Here is a 21,758-nt window from a genome sequence, read left to right as displayed (position 1 = left end):
TACACTAAAAATTATATTTCATCATTATTTCACAGATACGGGGAGATAAGGCAGATACACCAGTATAAATTCAACACCACTCCAGAATACAGAACTCAACATGCCCACCATCCTGTTTGCAGGACACAGATATCCTTCTCCTATGTAGCACACAAGGAACACATCTATTGCAACACTTAGGTATTCAAAATTTACATACAATTTCTCTCTATATATCCTGTGATACTGTTTGATATTCAATCTGGGACAGAAACTGAAGTATTACCCCCACCCCCCTTTATATTTTGCTAATATATTTTGATAGTGCACATTGAGATTAATTATATAAGATATATATTGGTGGCTATGAAGAGTGGCGGTTAAAGCATCTGGAGACTGAAAATAAGCCCATATGTCCTTGACTTAAGAGGGTTTTCTAAAGCTGATCAAAACTGATCAAAAAAAAAAAAGGCAAGTATCTCCTTGAAGCCATTAAAGAAGAGGTTCTTTACTCACACCATATATGCATGTGCTACTTTCTGGGCAGTGTATATTGTTGAGACAAACGATAATAAAATGATTTGTCAAACTTAGGCACCAAGGACAAATAACAAAACACTAAGAAATCCAATTTAATTTTCTTTCAAATGCCTAAAGCTGAATTCCTGATTAAACTGGTTATTATCTGTGATGATTTTAAAAATTCCTCTCAACATGGACAAAACACAGTAGAGAAAATACTTCCAGCAAAAATAAGAGTGACATTGGTTATGAGAACTAAAAACTGATGTTTTTTTCATATTCCTTTTATTTAAATTCATGGCAATGAATTTGTGATAAAATTATAAAAATAATAGAGATTCACTAATGTCATCATTTTAACAAGGACATTTGGTTTTAATAAAATAATGGATATATGAACACATTTCTATTCTAAATTATGCAAGTACAGTTGACCCTTGAACAGCTCGGGGGTTAGGGGCATGAATCCCCTGCATAGTCGAAAATCCAAGGATAACTTTTGACTCCCCCAAAACTTAACTACTAATAGCCTACTGCTGACTGGAAACCACATAACATAAACAGTCAATTAACACATATTTTGTATGTTATATGTGTTATATATGAATTCTTACAGCAAAGTAAGCTAGAGAAAATAAAATGTTGTTAAGGAAATCATAAGAAAGATAAAATACATTTATAGTACTATACTGTATTTATCCATACCATAAGTTTACTTTGCCTGTTTACAAGATGAATTGTCTGTCAGTACCTACATCAAGATTGTCTTATATGATACAAAACACTGTAGATGTTATACATATTACTAACACTAGACATAAAAAAGGGAAAAGATAATGTGAAAAAAATCATATTTATTTACAGATATAATGATTCATGCATTGATAATGAACAAGTAGCAATATGATTGCTTTATGGTAGCCTAATGCCAACTGCCAGATGACTACATGACGAAGGTATAAGTTGAAGATTCTTTGTAGTTTAGAGAGTTTACACAGTTTATACTGGAGATTTCATTATCTATTACAAAATGGTCTTAAAATGAAATCAGAATTGAAGAGTTTTTTTTTTTTTTTCCCCCAAGATAACTAGTTTATTCTTATCCCTTTGGGACCTTTCTTTCTCACCTGTGGGGCTCAGTAAACAAGAATATCAAGGAAACATTCAATATCAATGGAATAACCAAACATATGGACAGAAATGTTCACAGTGAAATTTCATTTCTATATTAAACTTTACCCTGTACTGCATTAAAATATTAAAAATGGATTTCACTGTATCAAATCAACATGCTGTACACCTTAAACTTATACAATGTTATATGTCAATTACATCTCAATAAAGCTGGAAAAAAGAAAAGCGTTTCTGATTAAAAAAAATACTGCAGGAGGTGACTGTGGCACTTTGCAGGGTCTTGGCTTTTTTCTGGGGGACAGGTTTACTGAGTTTATGGAGTAATCATGGGCAAGATTATGGAGTAATCATGGAGTAATTAGTGTCTGCTCATGTTTGCCTAATAAATGCAACAGCCACAGGAACCGCAATTCTTAAGAACTTGGTACTGATTCATTTACAATTATTGATGGATATCAGATAAGCAGAGATGTTGAAAACATTTTTTCTTACAAAGAAGCAATATCAGCAAGAACCGAGATCAAGTTGTCATGGAATTATTATAACAGTGAAATGACAATGGGTCTGAAAGTTTGTGGAAGTGAGTTTAGAAAATTTTCTGAACAATGACCTTTCTTTTTCCTCTAGCTTTAGTACTATGGTTGCAACTAGGCTCTCCGAAAGTACATTACTACCTTTGGCTGAGGTCCTCTGGAGTTCTTTAATGGCTCTTTTAATCTGTAGAAGATATACGGCTAGTTGGCTATAGGAGGATCATTATAAAAGAACATCCAGATAATGGAATTTTACCCAGATGATGCACTGGAAGATCTACAACTGGATAAACCATTTCCTGAGCTGAGAGAACATTTTCAGTCTCATGATTTGGATCATATGGGGGGAAAAGGTCCATAGCCACACTCCATAGATTATAATCATCGCTAAATATTTAGCACAGTGGAACAGTGAAACAAATGGATGAACACCTAAAATGTACAAAGAAAAAGAGAACTTTAGATATGTGATTAGATAAGGGGTTCTAAAGAATGAAACTGGGGCTCCAGAAGCGAATTTTGAAGAAGCTATTAAAAATATAAACACAGCAATAAATATAACTCAGACTCCAATCAATATTGAAGATATATTTAATGATGATTGCTGCTTGAATATCAGCAAATAGACACCATCCTTTTGGATTTCAGCTTATGCCTTAAATGACTGTGTGGCCAAGGAGGACCAAAGATGCCTGTTTGAGGCATAACTTCCTACATGACTGCAGATTTTGGTGTGTATATATAAAACTGCAAAATGTTTACAGTGTTAAAGCGAAGAAAGATGCTTCTTCTGCGAATGGTTATGTTGACAAAGTACTGCAGCCCATAGGCCAAGCAATGGAAGCTGTTTCAGAGAAAGAATTAAAATTTTTCTGCAGTAATTCTTCATTTCTTGGAGTTGGTAGATGCTGATCTTTAACTAAAAAATGTGGTTTGGACACAATTAATAAAGATGGAATCATTTCCAGTATGAACATTCCAGATAACGAGATAGTACTGTACTTAATGTTATGGGCTGTTGATGGATTTCATAAAGGACATAGTAGACATCCAGGGGTATCTATTAGCTTGAAGAAAACATAGGAAAGTCTTGTCTCACTGGTTTCCGTTAGGAATATAGGTTATCTGTAATGGTGAAAGATGATTATGTCCACAAATTGTGCTGTTATGGAACTGCTGAGCCACACATGATTACTGCTGCCCAACAGGTTACAACAGTTACCACCGAACATTGTCATTTTTAATAACCTACTTATATCTGCATGTCATAAACTTCAGGAACTTCCTCATTATAAAATAAGCACCCAGTGCAGTGTGCTAATAATCAAAATTATAATTGTCTTCAGATTGTGCTCAAGTCTATGAAATTCAAAGGGAAAACTCCTAAATTGTTGTTTTTTTAATAATCCTTCTTCTCACTTGTAAAAAGAAAAAAATGTATCTCAAGTTATTCTGCCATCTAATGACACACGAAGGACTGGTACTGTCCTATACTCTTTATCATAATAAAGAGTAAACAATTTGGATGAAAACCTGAAGCCCACATTCCTAATGAGGGAATTTGATAACGGTGGGGGAAAAGGAGAAATGATCACTTTTCTTCCTTGAATCACTCTGTCTTTGCTTGACTTTTTGGATCCCATCTTCACTTGATTTTCTTCTTACACTCTTACTGTTCTTTCTCAGTGTCCTTGGAAAGTTCTTCCTCACATTCTTGACATCAAAAAATTGGAATGCTCTGGGGCTTCATTCACGGACACTGTTCTCTCTTCTGCCTACATGCATACCTTAGGTGATATAATCCAATTGCTTTACTTTGAGTACCACCTTCAAAGGAATAAATCCAGATGCACACGTTAAATCCATCCTGCCTCCCTGCGTTCTGGGTATACTATGTAACTGACAAGACGCGGTGGTTTCATCGTGGGTCAACCTGGCTAATCTGGGATAATATTTCCCATAATTCCCTACTCTGTATATTTCCAAGTTAGGGTAGACCACAGAAGAAAATGAGATTTGAAAGCAAAGCCATGGACATTTAAGTACTGAATGTGCCTGGTGCTGCCGCAGCTCACACACATTTCACTAGTCTGCTGGCTCACCTTGTTAATGAGGAAGGTCACACTATCCAATCCTTTCTGGCTGCCATTGCATTTTCTCTTGTCAGCTTCTCTGGTTTGGGCCAAGCACATCATGCATCTCTGTAGCAAAGTGATCCAGCTTCTTCTGCAAGGCAACCCTCATCATCGAGGTTAGAGGGAGTGACAGAGAGACACATGTTCTGATTTGTTCTCACAGGTTTTATTTTGTCATCGTAGGTTGTTCCATGCTGTTTCAGGGCTCATTTTGTACTGCTTACTTTCTCTTGCCATCTGTTTTCTCCCCAACTGCCAACCCTGCTGCGGAACAGTGGTTTTAGGACCACCACCAGATGCAAAGATTACAGCTTTCCAAAAAATTCTTCATAATTTCCAACAATTTTGGAAGTCTAATCTCTAGAATGAACCCCTTCTTCCCTACCATTCTTACTGGTTCTGACTCCCTAATTGAATCCTAACTGATGTGCTACTTGACACTCAATACCTACTTGGCCTCTCAAATGCAATATATCCAAAACTGAAATTCTGACATTCCTCTACCACAAAATTTCTCTTTCTAATTTTCTCCAACATATATATAGCAACTTGATCTTTCTATTAAAGCCAAAAGTCTTGGTGTCACTCCCAGTACCTCCCAGTACCACTCACACTCATATTCTGCATTTCAGAAAGTATTTTCAGTCTATGTTTAAAATGTATCTAGAATCCAACCTCTTTCTGTCCTCTGCATGGTACCCCATTCTATCCCAAGTAAATCATGTCTCACTGGGATGATTATATCAGCCTCCTAATTTGTCTTCCAGCATCTATTGCTGCTCCTACGTCTATTCCCAACTCACTAGACAGAGTAAGGCTGTTAGAAAACAAATAAGGTAATGTTACTTCTTTGTTCAGAACCTACTAAGGCTTCCCATCTCAGAGTAAAAGCAAAAGTTCGTACTCTGATTCAAAAGGCTTTACTTCATCTGGTGCCATCATTATTCTCCTCATCTTCTTATTCATTAGTCTTCCCTCTGGCTTACTTTACCTACCCATATGGACCCTCTCCTCACACCAGGCATTCTCCTGTCTCAGGATGTGCATTCTTGCTTTCCCCTCTGCCTGGAATGCTTTTTACAGACAGTAACACAACTTGACCTTCACTTCCTTCCAGACTTTTTCTTGAAACCTTCCAGAACAACAACTTTAAAATTACAACCCCTATCCCCTCATAAAATATCTTCCTTCCCTGCTATATATTTTTGTTCTTAGCACTTAATACTGATTAAAATAATGTACATATATTTTACTTATTTATTTTATGTGTCATCTATTATATTACAAATTTGATGTGGGTAAAGATATCGGTTGTTCTGTCTGATAGTGTAACCTAAGTCCACAGTACCAAGTCTGCCAAATAGTAGGCCCTCAATAAATATTGTTGGAAATATTAGTGTTACAATTAATACAGTGGCATAAGTCCATTAGGTCTTGAAAAAAAAAAAAAAAAGAGGCTACTGTCATGGTATGGCATAGCTCCATGAAAAGACCTGTGTCATTTTGTCTGTCATGTTGAACCATATGAATTTCTAAGTCTTTTTGATTTATATGAATAGAATTTCATGTGGTTCAACCAATATGTAAAATGAGATCTTAAAAAATATATGGTAGGCTGGGTAAACTGCCTATGAATAATATTAGTCAGTTGTTGTGCTTTGTTTTTTCTCAATGCTGATTGCTTTTCACTGCTGATAGTTTACAAATATAGTTCCCAAGTTCTAAAATCTACATACTAAGTGGATATCAGTAACTCTAATGATTAGATAGGTTGCCAAATATTCAGAACCCAATCACTTGTGATTCAGCTGCACCTCTGTAATTGCATATAGGGTAAATGCTGTCATTGATATTTTAATGGTACAAAGCTTAACTCTGGCATCCATGAGCTTTTTCAGCATCACGAACAGTGATCATTAAATGTCTTTTTCTTGTATTGTAGAAATAGAAAAAGAAAAAAATCAATACATCTACTAAAGGTTTTGAACATTGAGTCTAGTTCTCATTTCCCCTTTATAATTCCCTTTTAAGTACTTGTCCATTGAACAGATCAGATATTTAATATTGAACAAAACTCTACAGTTTGTCTCTTTCATAGGGCTACAAAAGAAAATAAGAAAGATTTAGCTCTTTTACTCTCCAGTGGACAATAATTACGAGTTTGATACTCATTAAAAATATCTTTAAAATAATAGGCTAATAGTCACACATCTTCTCCATTACTTATTTTCAATCTAGCTTAATAACAAGATGTGGCCATTATATCCAATCTATTTTTACAAGGGCAGAAAAAAGTCTACAAGTAAGATAAAAATAAGAAAAAATGGAACATCAGTGCGGAGTTCCTTGAGTCAATAAGGCATGAGAAAGGAAGAAGAGTGTCCTTGTAATTTGGGGAGGCAGTTCTAGATGGGATGCTGAATTGGTAATGGAAAAGAGATGATAAATGGGTGAGCAGCCAAAAAAAAGAAAAAAAAAAGAAACATACTGATCTCCTGTGCTGTGGTCAGCTAAGTGTTAGTTTTTTTCCCTAGCAACTCTATTAGGTTTTTCTATCCCTGAGTAAATTAAAGGTAAGAAACTTGTCTGAGCTATCATGTATATTACACATACAATACACATATTTTATATATTTATACCTTGTCACAAAAATGATTTGAAATAATTTTAAGAAATTGCAGCTAGTGAGCAATGGGAGTTAATTTAGAAGATATCTCTGTTTGATACCAAATATTTTGCTCTGGTAAGTAAATTATGTCATAATTCTTTAGGCAAATGAAAGTGTGTCAATGACCAGATAAATATTTATTGCCTTTATTGCTTGCTAGAAAACATACCCCTTATTGGCTTTATCCTTTCTTTTTCTCACTTCTTCACTCCTTTATTGGTATTTCCTCCACTCTCAAATACACTATTGCACTCAAAGCCTTCTTAGGGTATATTTCTAGCAGAAGCCAAACTAAGACACATATTTGGCTAGATGGTCTCAATGGCCATCTCCAGCTCTATTTTAAATGTCTTAAATATTTCAGAAGAATATGTCTAATGGCCTGACTTAAATGAATCATCTAGTAAATGTTTTCTGAATAAATTAATTGCCCTGGAGAGCTAATACAGACATCTGAAAAAAAAATAAAGAAGCCAGTTAGTACCTTCTGTAATCTTCATATTTTGAGGGAAACATGGCAGAAACTTAGACTTTAACTGAGTGTCCTGGTTGTTTGTCTGCTGCCTTCTCAGTTGACTAATACTAATGCTGCCTTCTCAGTTGACTAATACTTACGCTGCCTCTTTGTCTCCTCCATTGCACTTGCCTCCAGTAATTCAATCTCTCAATGCCATTCTCTATTCTCTTGCTCATTTAGTTTGAACAATACCTAAAAAATATTCATTCCTTGAAGTCCTTGAAATTAAACCTTCAGTACTGGGAATAAAAAGCTCTCTTTAAATTTAATAACACTGCCAGCTTTGAAAGCCTGCTCTAGGCACTGTAGCAAATATTTTATATATTTTTTCATTTTACATTAATAAAAAATTGAAGTAGTATAAGATTTATTTTGCAGAACAGTAACAGGCTTAGACAATTTAATAATTTTCCCCCATATGACCCAACTATTAAGTGACAGAGTCAGGTTTCAAACTTAAGCATGTATAACCCAGAGTATTTTCATTATATTATTTTCCAGAAAAATAAATATACTTAGGCATATGCACACGAAGTTAAGAACAATTTGTCAACACTTCGCAGTAGGTATTCAGTATCTGTGCCCTTGTAAATGTTGATGAATAAATACCCAATTAAGGGATCTCCCAGTTTTCCCAGTCACAGATCCATTTTTCTTTAGCTGTGTTACATCAAGAGACTTATTTAATTTCTTCAGGTCTCAAAAAACAAAACAAAAGTGGAGAGCAAATACAGTACCCACTTAATGGTACTGGTGTTAGATTTGAATGAAACAGCAAATCTGAAGTGCCTGACATGATCCCTGGAGCATAATACATCACTCCCAACTGGAAACCATTATTGTCAATGATCTGAATAAAAAGTGGTTTAATGGTATGTCAAGAAGGCTTTAAAAAGACAGAGGACATGAGCTATAAAGGTAAGAAGTTCTATTTCTAGAATAGGGAAATAATGTTCCCCTATTATCCTTGCTTAATAAAATTTAGACTCTGTTGGAGATATTTCTAGAAATTCTATCACCGATAGCTTTGATGTGATGGGTAGTATGCTGACCCAGCAGAAGGAACATTTCCTTTGGAGACAATAACCCACAGAGAATATTGTATTATAAACAAAGGTCCTTTTCACAAATGTAAATGTTGAAAGCAAGCAAATTAAAAAAATAGAAAGAAAACAAGATTTCATGATGTAGCATGAAACAAAGAAGTGTTATTAAGGTTAGGTCTACTCTGCACTTTCGCTACAAATCATTTTCATTCTGGTGGCAAATGCAGATACAATCCATAATGGTCTTTCCATGATACATCAAACACTAACACTGTAACCATAAAGTAAGTGCAAATAAGCAAAAAATCCATTGTCCTTCCAGGGGAGAATTTGGGAAGGCATTTTAAGCAAAGCAAAGTTGACTGCAAATAGAAAATTGTTTCGAGAAGTTAGTGCATTTATTATTTCTCTTATGCTTTGGAAACATTCCAATTGGGCCCTTAGTAAAATTTACATGCATTGAACATCTGTCTAAAATCACAGAGAACAGTCCTGTCAGATGCTACTCATTCTCCCAGCATGAACAATGAATTGGAGATGACTGTGTATATATACACGTAGAGTCACTGCTGGGTTGAATGTGAATGTAACATGGGTAGGCTGGATGTGCAAACACTTTATCTCTGACTATCCAGTACCCCCTGCCTGAGTTGTTGTCCTACCTCTCATCTATTCAGCAGACTCGGATGGTAATATAATGTCATGCACTGGGTTGATTTTGTTAACTCAACTGAATCTGAAGTTAGTGTGTGGCAAACATCATCACGGTACAATACAGTGTGACACAAGGTCGAAAATGCTAAATCTGTTTGTTGTGCAAGACAGGAGGCTGCCTCAAAGCTCCTTCAAAAGGATTTCCAAACAAACACTTTCTGAGAAAGCTTTCAGTTTTACCACCTTCAGAGTTTCAGGTATGCATCTGGAGAGGACTGGAGAGGAGTTGAATGGTTTTCTCATTCTCTAGGCCATATGTAAATATAGAACTCTGACCTATACAACCTGTGGCAACCAGCCCACCCAACCTTTGTAATAATCCACCCAAAATGGACAAAACTTAGTTAATAACTGTCGGCTTCCCTAATTTTTGCCCCCGCTTCCCCTTAGCCCTTACTCAGGAGCAAATATGCTCCCCTACACAGTCACATCGGATGCCTCGCGTCTAGTTAGCCAGCCTTCAGCTTCACCAGGCTAAGGGCCTCCAATCAGTGCACACCTGAAGCCTTCCCTTTTTGTTTCCCCACTACGAAGCTTCCCAACTCCCCTGCCTTTTAGTCTCTGCCAAGTGATGATGGCTGATCCCTTTGTTAAGCAAACTCTGAATAAATAATTTTTGCTTGGTCTCATTTGGGCAGTATCCACTTATTTTTACAACAGTTTTATTGAAAAGTCTCTATTGTAGCAATCAATCAACAAGATTTTACCAGGGCCTAAGCTAGATTGTAAGAGAGCATTATACTTCATTAATTCTTTCCGAAACACACAAAAACAAAGTTTAATAAAATTTTATTTTGGGATACTAAGTCTCACTGCCAGATATTTTATTTAATATTCATGACGTCTCTTGAAGATAAATATTATTTACTCCATTTATGGATGAGGAAACTAAAGCTTAGAAGGCTACGTAACTATAATTGGTTTCAAAAAAAAAAAAAAGCTGGGATTTGGCAGAGCTAATATTTGAACACACTTCAAACTGAATCTAGAGCCAAGATCTAAATTACTCCAAGAAGGCAACACAGTGCAGTGATTAAGAGATGAACCCTGATATCAGATGGCCTGGATTGAGTTTACAGCTGCAGACACTAGCATAAGCTGCTTCTGCTCTTTGTTCTTTAGTTTTCTCATCTGTAAAAGGATAAAATAATTTCTATCAAAAAGGAATGCTCTGATAATTGAGTTACTTCATAGAAAGAACTTAAAATAGTGCCTGAAAGTAGAAAGTACTCAATTTGTGTTAATCATTATGAAGAAAGAAGGAATCAGAGGAGAGGAAGAAGATATAATGTTCTGCTTTCGTCCTCTTCTCTTGGGTAAACCTTCCACCTCTTGGTGCTAGTTGTATCCCAGATAAAGAATGGGTTGCTTTAAAAAAAGTTCTTAGAAAGGGTTATATTATGCTGAAAAGGTTAGCCTCGGCCAAAATAAACCTAACTATTGATTTACGTTTCATACACTGGTCATAATGCTTCCACCACCCATGATGGCTAACTTCAGTGCTGTTTCCACGGGAAATGTATCCTGAGGTCCACTTCAAAAGCTGGAAATGCAGCTTTTTCTCCACCTCTCTCCCACTTCCCCAGCTCTAGAGCATCTCTTCACTGCTAGGGGAGTTAGAATGATGTTTGCTGGATCTCCCAGCATAGGTACAACAGTTCTTTATATACTTGAACAACTTGTTAAAAAGGGTAGAGGGAAGGCTGTGTTTCTTTATCCTAACCCTCTAAATTGATTCCCCCTTATGTGTTCTGCTTGGATTGCCCTCAGGGTGATGAGAATTTAGAGGCATTCACTCTAGCACACCCTTCTTGTTCTGACTCTTTGCAAGTCTCTCAACTTAAAATAAGCTTTGAGCTTCAAAGAAAGAAGCTAGCAAAATACTTTGATTTTTCAAATTGTGTTTTATTTTGAAACCCCTCTGTGTTTCAGAGAGCATCAGTGTTAAGAAAAGACTTAAAAATACTCTTTGCATTGTTATAGCTTATCAAATTTGGAAAATTTATCCTTTTTTATCTCCTTTACTTTGTGTCTGTCTTACTGCTATTTCAGAGACCATCCTTGAGATTTCCCTTCACAAATAATGAAGGCTTCAAAATATCTTTAAGGAAACAAAGGGGAAAAATGTATAATTCAGTAGCACATTTTAAAATTTAATCCAAAACCCTCCTTAATATCTTGACAGCAGATGTTTTAAGAGGCCTCAATAAATAGAGCTCATGATCAATACCACTTGTTTTGTAGATTTTCTGCGATAAATCCTGAGAATAGTTGTTAGCTTGGCAATCTGAAATTAAGACCCTAGTGAAAAACTGTTTTTCTCCCATGTGATAAAAAATTGAATAGACAGGAAGCATCTTCTCTGACTAATTGGGAAAAGAAAAGACCTTGAGGATTGAATTTTGGTTATGCTACTTGCTTGCTTTGTGACCTAGAAGAAAATATTTAAACTTCCGCATTTTAAATGGAGGGAATTAATAATTAACTTGAAATACTGTTTCTAGAATTATATGATATAATGTACCTACCACACTCATAGAGCATACGCCAAATCTAAGTTTCAAGAGAGTGGCTGGCTACTCCTGAATGATCAAGTATGTGATTAGAGGGCTGGAAATTTCAGCCTCACCCCATCCTTCACCTCCACCAGAGGAGACAGGAGCTGGAGACTGAGCTCAATCACATGACCTGTGACATAATCATACCCCAGTAAAACTCTGAACAACCAAAGCTCAAAAATCTTCTTGGATGCTGAATATATTAATGTGCAAGGAGGGTGACACACCCTGGCACGGTACCTCAGCATCTAGACTCCTCTCAGATTTTGCACCGTGTATCTCTTCCATTTGGCTGTTCTTGAGTTGTATCCTTTATAGTAAAACTGGAATTCTAAGTATAGTGTTTTCCTGATTTCTGTAAGTCATTTGATGATGTTATTGAGACTGATGGGATCACGGAAACCCCAAAATTCATAGCTGGCTGGTGAGAAGTACAGGTGGCCCTGAGCTTTGTGGCTGATGAGTGAAGTGAGGTAGTCTCCTGGAGGATTTGACCTTTTAAACCTCTGGAGTTTGGCACCAACTCCAGGTAGTTAGTGTCTGAATTGAAATGAATTGCAGAACACCAGCTGGTGTCAGAGAATTGGGTTAGTAATAAAATAATAATATGATACTCAATGACCTCCCTACCAAGTGAAGAGTTTGAGTATCAGAGAACATAGCCAAAGGGGAACATGTGAATCAGGTTGCTCAAAAAGACAAATCAATGTGATTTTGGAAGAATGTACCTTGCTTCACACATATAGTTTAAGATTTTGCAACACTAAAATGCTTTTACCCCTAAGAAATGTGACTACTTAAGTCACCAGCCTCATTCACCAGACTTGACCACAAATCAGTTGCAATTGCTTTCAAAAACAGGCCGGTCCTGTAAGCACAAAATTGTGCCATATTTGAGAAAATTCAAAATAATTTGCTTAAGGAAAAGCTGGAGTTTGTGGAGGGAAATGCACCTCCTAAGCATCTCTAAGCAGCAGAAAATGGGGCATGGATCATTAACCTCTCACAGATAATGAGAACATGGCCACAGTCACTGCATGCCATGCTCTCTGGAACTGCTGGGGTTGTGCTGGCATGTATAGAACATACAGAGAGGCTGTACATCTTGACGGAGATAATGCAGGTAGGTGTTGACAATTAGTTCCTTTAATGTCAATACAGTCTACATCACTGTAGTGAGATGAGAGAGTAGTGAGATTTGTGCTAAGTCACTTAAATTCTATGTCTCAAATTTTTAATTGATAAAATAGGGGTTAATAAATTATACCTCACATGGTTTAGAGGAGTTAAATGAAATAAGCTCATGGAAGTAATCTGTGAGATGCAAAGCTCTCTACACAATTTTGACATTTATTATTTTTATTTTCCTCTTAGTCACATAATTTACATGCTTTTTTATGCTGTAAATATCAGATACTGTTAGAGATTAATTAATAAACTTCCAGGCATAAAAATAAACATTATATTACTAACTTTTTACCAATTTTCAGCAAAATGAAGTCAGAATAGAACAAAAAGCAGTAACAAAGAGGAGAAAGAATATTCCCAACATATCTGAAGATCTGAGGTTACTTTTATGTGACAAGATATAATATTAATAGTAAAAATAGTAAAGAAGGTTAAAAATACTAAAAATATTAATAGTACATGAAAGCAACCTAAGTGTCCATCAACAGAGAAATGGATAAAACAGATATTGTAAACATATACAATGGAATGAATATTACTCAGCCATAAAAAAGAATGAAATTCTGCCATTTGAACAACATGGATGGACCTAGAGGGTATTATGCTTAGTGAAATAAGTCAGACAGAGAAAGAAAAATACAGTATGTTATTACTTATATGTGGGATCTAAAAAATAAACTAGTGAATATAACAAGACAGAAACAGAGTCACAGATATAGAGAACAAACTAGAAGGTTACTAGTGGGGAGAGGGAAAGGAGGAGGGGCAAGATAGGTATAGGGAATTTAGAGGTACAAACTACTATATATAAAATAAATAAGCTACAGGATATATTATATAGCACAGGAAAATATAGTCATTAACTTATAATAACTTTAAATGGGGTATAACCTATAAAAATATTGAATCATTATATGTACATATGAAACTAATATAATATTATAAATTAACTATACTTCAATAAAAAATAAAAAATAAAAAAATAAATTTAAGAATAAAAGATAAAAATATTAATAGTAAAAAAGTTAAAAAAATAATGTCACCCTATTTCCTAAAGTTTTATCATTAAAAATTATGCATACTACCCATGTGTCACCATATTTGTACCAGATTTGTGGTTCAGAATCAAAATTTAGAAGCTATCATTTATAAAAAAGAGCACTGTGGAAAGTGCATTATGCTAGAAATTAAAATAACTTAAATTTAGCACTTCTTTTGGGGTTAGCATTGAAAATGTTTAATTTTTCTCTGCCAATTACTCAAAAATATGACATGATTATTCATGTCAAATGATCCCAAACGTATTAAACCTTCAAACCTCTATGATATTTAGAATTTGCTTCTAGAATCTAGATAATCACAAAGTTAGTATAATAGGCATATTTATTCTTCCATTCTGTTAACAACATAACATTTTTATTACTTTAATCAACATGTGCTTTCACATCCATACTTTATTTGACCCTTAAAATAAAGCCAGTGAGAAAAGTGGGACAGAGAATACTATTCTCACCTTTTAAATGAGAAAGTTATGTATAAACTAACACAAACAGATTAAATACTTTATTTGTGCAAATCACAGCATTCCAAATTGTTTTGACTCCATAATAGTTTACAGAGCTCTATGTCCTTCTCCATTCCAAAATGATATCTATCAAAATAAGTGAATACTCAGTTCAAGTGAGTAAACAAAATGTCCAGGAGTCCAAGGTTGGGGTTTTTGATTTTCACTAAGTCTGATAATTTCTTTTGGTTTCTCTGTCATGGACCCCAATCCCAGTTATTCTGAATATAGAAACCATTGGGCAGCATCAAGATCATGTGAATTTCTGAAGATGAATAAGTGTACCCTCATCACTCACTACTGGAAACTAAACTCAAAAAGCACAACTTGGCCGATTAGAAGATTAATATGTACACACATGGAACACAAGCATCTAGTCTTGTCACTTTGACTTCTGCTGAGTCTGAGTTTAATGGGCTTTCTTCTCAAGCTCTTGGTATGACAGCTAAAGGGAATCCCTACAATACTAACAGGGTTAGGCTCTTGAGTTAGACTCTTAACCTTCTGCTTAAGATCCGATGGATATCTTGACATTTTAAAAGCATCCCTTTCAGCTCAGGTTATTTGAAATGAGAAATCTAAGGCCAGGGTTAATGAAAATAGATTCCACTTTTCTCTCAAACTCAGTGTTAGGACAACTGTATGTTTCTCTCCTTTCTAACAATACATGATTAATGATCATCTGAGCACAAAAAAGAAAGGAGAAATGTTAGCAAATGTAACTCACTGTGACAATGTTTGAAACAGCTATAACATCAAGGCAGCTAGTAAAAGCATGTTAGAACAGCTGTTGCTAGTTTTGTTTTTTTTTTTCATCAAGTTAGCATCAGGGCGATCCATAAAACCCTTCTCAACCACAACCAATCCATGAGCAGAGGGTATCCACAGGCATTTTCAGGAGGTCAGTAGCTGCAGCTCATGTTTCCATGTGAGGGCAGTGCCCAGAAGCACACATACAGCCCTGCAGGTTTACTCAAAATCGTTTACCAAAAAATCAGAACAGAAAATTATAAAGAAAATCAATATAAAATAAAGCAAGATGCTATTAAGCAGAAAAGCTCTATAATTTAAAGGTCAAACTATAAAAAAAAGAGAGTAAAGTCTCAAGAATTAATATGTTAACAATGGCATAAACAAAACTAAACAATCTGATCTACTCAACTGGGCCACTGTCGGACTTAGATCAAAACAGGGCACAAAATCTCTTCGGAATAAAGTAAAATGAAATAACTTGTCTAAAACTGGTATGTTGCAGAGTAAAGATCCAAACTTAGGTTCTTCTGACTGCAAAGTCAAAACAGTTCCTGCCACGGCAGTTTGCTTTTCACTCAGGAATACTGACCAGGGATCAGGTAGATCAAATTTAAAGCACTGGAATTAGTCAAAGGAGAGCAAAGACAGGAATTCTCAGGAATGCAAAGGAACCAGAGTCAAAAATATGATTGAGAATCAATAAAAAATAATCTATGAAATCATCTATAGATAACATATGTAATGTATATATGCCATTTACCTAATGTATACATGTAAAATATGTATAGATGCATACATATATATAGCTATAATCAAAACGTAAATTAATTTCAAAGGAAGTTTGATTTTTAAAACACAAAAGCAATTTTAGTTTCCAGAATAAAGCAGAATGAGACAAGCACAGAACTGTAATCTAGGAGTCAATCACAAAGGTCCTTATCAGATTTTGCAAGTATTTTGACCTTTACTCTGAATGATATGAGAGGCCACTACAGAGTTTTGAGGGGAAGAATGACATATGCAACTTAAAGTTCAATAAAGTTCCTCTGATTCCTATGTTAAGGAGGGATGAGGTCGATTCCAAAAGACCAATTAGGATGTTACCATAACAACCCAGAGAAAGAACGGTGGCTAGACCAACACAGTGGTGTTGAAAGTAAAACAGGATTGGTTGATGGACCCACTGTAGGGTATGAGAGAAAGAGAAGTGTCAAAAATGATGCTCAGTTTTGTTTTGTTGTTTTGTTTGGTTTGGTCTTAGTAACTTCCACAGATGAGGAATCCTGTGGGAGGAATAGGTTGGTAGAGTGCCAATGATTCTGGTGGTTCACTTGTAATTGTTGGAAGTGGCCTTGAGCAAGAAAGATGAATGAATAAATGCAGCATATTGTTTCACTGAAGGGGTTTCCCAGTCACAGGATCTTCTTATGAACTGGGTTTTGTACACACAGCACATACAGGCAGTGATAATAGTGATTATGCTGAAGCTCCAGGGGTAGCACCATCAAGTGTGCTGTTTGGAGGAACTAATTTTGTGAGCAGTAAAGAACAATTATCAAATGCAAAGCCCTACCTTCCCTGTCTCATGATAACACTTAAAAATCGAACATCCTGTGAAAGGATAAAAAAGGGAGGTGGAGGATCAGTAAAACTTTACAAACTAGGAATAAGTAAATTAGGACCATTAATTAAGAGCCCTACCCTAGCAGCATGACCCTAACACCTCTCACTGATTCGTTTTTAACAGTTATACATGGAAAATCATCTGATAAGATGTAACCTTTTTCCCAATTTTAAATTACATAAAAACAAGAAAACTAAATAACGATTGTGAAAAGAGCTAACATGAATAGATGCTGACCTTGCCTTGGGTCTTTTCTAAGCACTTCCACACATACACCATTTCTGTCCTCATATTAAACCCATGAGGTAGAGAGTATGATTATCTCTGTTTTCCAGATAAAAGAACTGATGTAAAGAATTGCCTAAAATATATAAATAAATATTTTTAAAAATTTAAGATATGTATCAACCACCAAAAAAAAAAAGAATTTCCCATAAACTGAGGTGCTGAATTTACTAGAATCAATATTCAGCTCAATCTCCTTGAACTGTAGCAGTTGAATCTATCCTAATGAGAACTGATCTTCAAAATGATGAACTCAAGACCCTGCAAAAGGCTTAAATTTTCAAGGAATTCATTGTTAAAGGAAATTAAACATTTGGGGTTTTAGAAAGATTACAACTTATAGCTGTTTGTGGAAGATGGGGAGGAAAGGAAGTAGACTGAGCCTGTGTTACTTATGTTAACAAGGACATTTGATTGACCCAGATACTCATTTCAAAACCTCTGATTAACTGGCAATGAATTGAATAAGCAATTCTGTCAATTCAGTCATATTTTAGTGACTTCTTGATAATTTAAATTCTCTCAAGGAATATAAAAACATTTTTTTCCTCTTCACCAATATTGTGTTTACTTTTTAAAAGTTCAGTTTGTCACAAAAAGTAACTAAGAAAATGTAGGTGAATAACAGATAACTAGGATAAAGATGATTTTTCTTATCACTAAGCACAGGAAGAAAACATAATCAATTGATTTTAATATTCTGTCGGTAATAGAAATCTTTAGTGATGCCCACCCCCTCAAAAATATAGAAAATATTAGCAAACTAAAGAGGAGGGTTCAGATGATACAAAAAACAGCTGTTTACCAAGAATATTTGATTAGAGAAAAAATTTATGTTACATTAAGCGTGACAGAACAGATACAAACCTATTTATGGTGGAATTCCAATCATATTTTAAAAAATACGTAAAATATGCCAGCATATTCTAAGTACTTATTTGTATGGTGAGAAAAGGGAACATAATATTCTGTAAGTTTCTTTAAGTGTTTTGCTCCTAAGGTAACACGTTTTACCACTGTTATTTGGAAAATAGGTTACTCCTCAAAGTGTCTTAATAAACATTTTAAAACAATGTATACTAGTAAAACATATAATATGCCTTTTTCTTTAGGTTTCCACAAGTGAGCTGAATATTACAATCTCTTCACAGCCCTGAAACATTTTTGAGAGGTTAGACTGAAAAAAAAATAATTTCCCAGGTGTCAGTGGGTGACAAATGCTCCCACCAAGTGAATACAGGTTAAATGCAAAGATGTGCTCAGTACCACAACTCACAACTTTAGCTCAAGAACCAAAACTCATAGTGTAAATTCAAGTAACTACACTTGGAGAATGCATAAAAGAAACTGTAAGCATAGTTTCTGTGGGTAATAGCTAGTGCCAATTTGAAATGAAGTGTTTACAGGGAGAAATCAAACGCTCGTAAAAAGAGCCTTACTTCTGTAAGCCTAGGACTTCCCATCTGTAAAAGGATCAGGTTGTCTCCTCTAGGTCTGATCACTTAGATACTATCACTTAATGAGAATCCTAGCCACAATTTTATTACCAAACATAATGATTTATTTGTTTTAAATGAGTTATTTTGCCTTTATTATAGTCATATTATAATGACACATTGTGAGTAGAAAAGGCCATCCAGGTCTTATTGTCAAGCTCAGTAAAATTCCTAATGAAATGTCAGGCTCTTCTACAGATCTATCATTAATACTCTTAGGTAAATCAGTCATAATATACCTTTATCCACCAGCCTGTCTACTAATTAAATTTAAATTCCTTCCTTCCTACCTCCCTTCCTCCCTTCTAGGGATCCAATTTTTCCTCTTTTGATATCACCTAGAGTATTTCTACTGATTGCACAGTTGAAGATGGCCAGCATCACCTGGTTACACACCACCCATTGGCAAGGCGAGACAGGAAGTGGATGACCAGTAGCATTCTGTTAATGGTATGATTAAGAGTATGACTCAGAGGTTGTACCAATCATATCTGATCAATTCTAGCTGCCAAAGCTTAATATGTGATGTGGTAATGCCCAATTGCAATGGAGGATAGGAGGCTAATAATTGTAGTCTCTAGTTAAGCTATATAAGCCCAGCTAAAACTTACATGTTCTATTACCAAATGGAAGATTAGGAGAATGGACACTGGTATATATATATATATATATATATATATATATATATATATATATATATATATATATATATATATATATACACACACACACATATATTTAGCTGTCACATTACCTTATTTTAAAGTCAAGTGTCTGGGATTCAAGGGAAGGAAGGGATGGCAGAAAACATGTGAGCACTCCTTACAAAATTCTAAGTAGCACTAATTTTAGGATTCTGCCTTTATAATTTACTTCTTTGGGGCAATACATTATACAACATCATCTGTCTTTTTTTTTTTTTTTTAACCTTGAGCCTTTTGTGTCCCTGAAATTATATATACAGGCCTTAATTTGAGAAAAATAATTTTACAAGCAAACATTATTTTAAGAAAAATTATTTCATTTGTCAATTATCAATGCATATTTTTTAACTAGTAAAATGTTATCATGCATAGCAGGGCAGGGCAGTCATTTTATTAAGAACCAATTGCTCAGAATTGAAAATTAACAGACTCCTGTTTGGAAACAGAGGATTAGGTGACATCTGTAGTCAAAAGAAGTTTGATTTCTATAAAAATCATATCCAAACATCAACATTCCCCAGATGGAACTGCAATAAGAAAAAAGTTACAAATTAGCCTGATCTTGTTTGGAGCAAAAGTATAAGTGCCATTCAATGAAAAACCCAGAGTAGGGCTTCCCTGGTGGCGCAGTGGTTGAGAATCTGCCTGCCAATGCAGGGGACACGGGTTCGAGCCCTGGTCTGGGAAGATCCCACATGCCGCGGAGCAACTAGGCCCGTGAGCCACAACTACTGAGCCTGCGCGTCTGGAGCCTGTGCTCTGCAACAGGAGAGGCCACGATAGTGAGAAGCCCACGCACCGCGATGAAGAGTGGCCCCCGCTTGCCGCAACTAGAGAAAGCCCTCGAACAAAAATGAAGACCCAACACAGCCAAAAATAAATAAGTAATAAATAAATTAATTAAAAAAAATAGAATCTAGGCAATAAAATAAAGTCTAACCTTTAAAAAAAAAAAAGAATGCATGGGAAGACAGGAAGAGCAGCATTCAGCGTGTCAGATAATTCTTTATACAGAAAATAATGAATGGTTTCATTTCACTTAGCTGTGGTATGAAGAGTGAGTCCCAAATCTGGACTTTGCCTGTGAAAATCCATATGTCATATTTATCAGGACTACAAATTATTTAAGTCCCAGCTTTAAGATATGAACCATGCCCACTGACCATTAGCGTTCGGTTCTAACACCGCAATTAGTACTACAGAACTATCTCTTTCTCATTGGATACAGTCTGGTAGGACCAATTAATCAGCAGTCCTTCTTTAATCTGTACATCAAAAGAATAAATGATATATAGACAAGACCAAGGATGTTCTTTCCTTGTAATTAAAATGAAGATGGTTGGAGGCATGGTAGCTATATGCATACCAGACTTTACATCACTCCAGAAGCAGCTTCTTCCCAACCTTTCAGAGTTAATGGGTTAGCAGCCTTCCCATCATTTCTATGAAATCCTTATCTATGCAACGAAGTGCCTCTTACCTAAATTTAAAAAGTACAGATTCTCAAGTCCCAAGTCAGTCCCACCTACTGAGGCAGAATCATTAAAGAGATTTTAGTACTCTCAATATCAATACATATGATTGATGGTACCCACACAGCACCGGCCGCTGACTAGCATTTGGCATTCTCTCCTTAACAGCCTTGTACCCACATCAGTATCACTTGGAAGTTTTTAGAAATTTAGAATCTGAGTCCTCACCCTGGATCTACCGAAATAAAACAGCACTTTCACAAGATTCCCAGGTTTGAGAATCAGTACTGGGGACAACAGTTTCAGGAAGGAAAAAAAAAAAGAGTGTTGGAGTTGGGATGGCACTACATCCAGTGTGGAATATATGGTTTTAGATAAGCCCAGAGGTCCTTTGGTATGTGAACTTTCCCTAAAATGGCAACTTCTTTATAACTTCTGTTTTTGTTTTACTTGCTCAGGACTTTAAAGAATCTTGAAATGCAAGTTTCACTGACTAAGGAACTAAAAAGCTCCATGTGATGTTATCTTCTCTAACTTTCAGACATAGGTCCGAAGGGTCTTGATATGGTTTTGAGGGACCTTATATGATGGTTCAATCTAATTTAAAAATGGCAGAAATTTTACTTTAGTGCAGAGTTTAAAACATCACTAAGCTCCTTCAAAGTTGAAATAAATCTGTGTTTTAACCTGAGAAAGCATGGGGAGTTTTATACACAGGAGGGAAAAAGCAGAAAGGGGAGAACAGGCAGAAATAGGGGCAAGAGTTGGCCGATGATTGAAATTACATTCAAAGGAGAGAGGAAAATTGTGTTGATTCCTCAGTCAGGCTTAAAGTAAAATAATCTGGAAGAGGAAATACAGTGATT

General features: G+C 35.5%; 1 pseudogene across 1 annotated transcript in view; it reads left to right on the top strand.

Moving 5' to 3' along the window:
• The window catches only part of LOC309606612 (NEDD8-activating enzyme E1 regulatory subunit pseudogene), a 49,662-nt pseudogene extending 28,860 nt beyond the window's left edge, over positions 1-20,802 (top strand). The window contains exon 2 of the transcript in view: positions 1,998-20,802. The product of the transcript in view is annotated as an NEDD8-activating enzyme E1 regulatory subunit pseudogene (transcript). The remainder of the gene's footprint in view (positions 1-1,997) is intronic.
• Positions 20,803-21,758: the final 956 nt, after the last annotated feature.

The sequence above is a fragment of the Balaenoptera borealis genome (assembly GCF_965194805.1).
Source record: "Balaenoptera borealis genome assembly, chromosome: 11".
NCBI lineage: Eukaryota > Metazoa > Chordata > Mammalia > Artiodactyla > Balaenopteridae > Balaenoptera > Balaenoptera borealis.
Note: the sequence above shows the minus strand (reverse complement) of the source record. Positions and strands in the feature narration are given on the sequence as shown.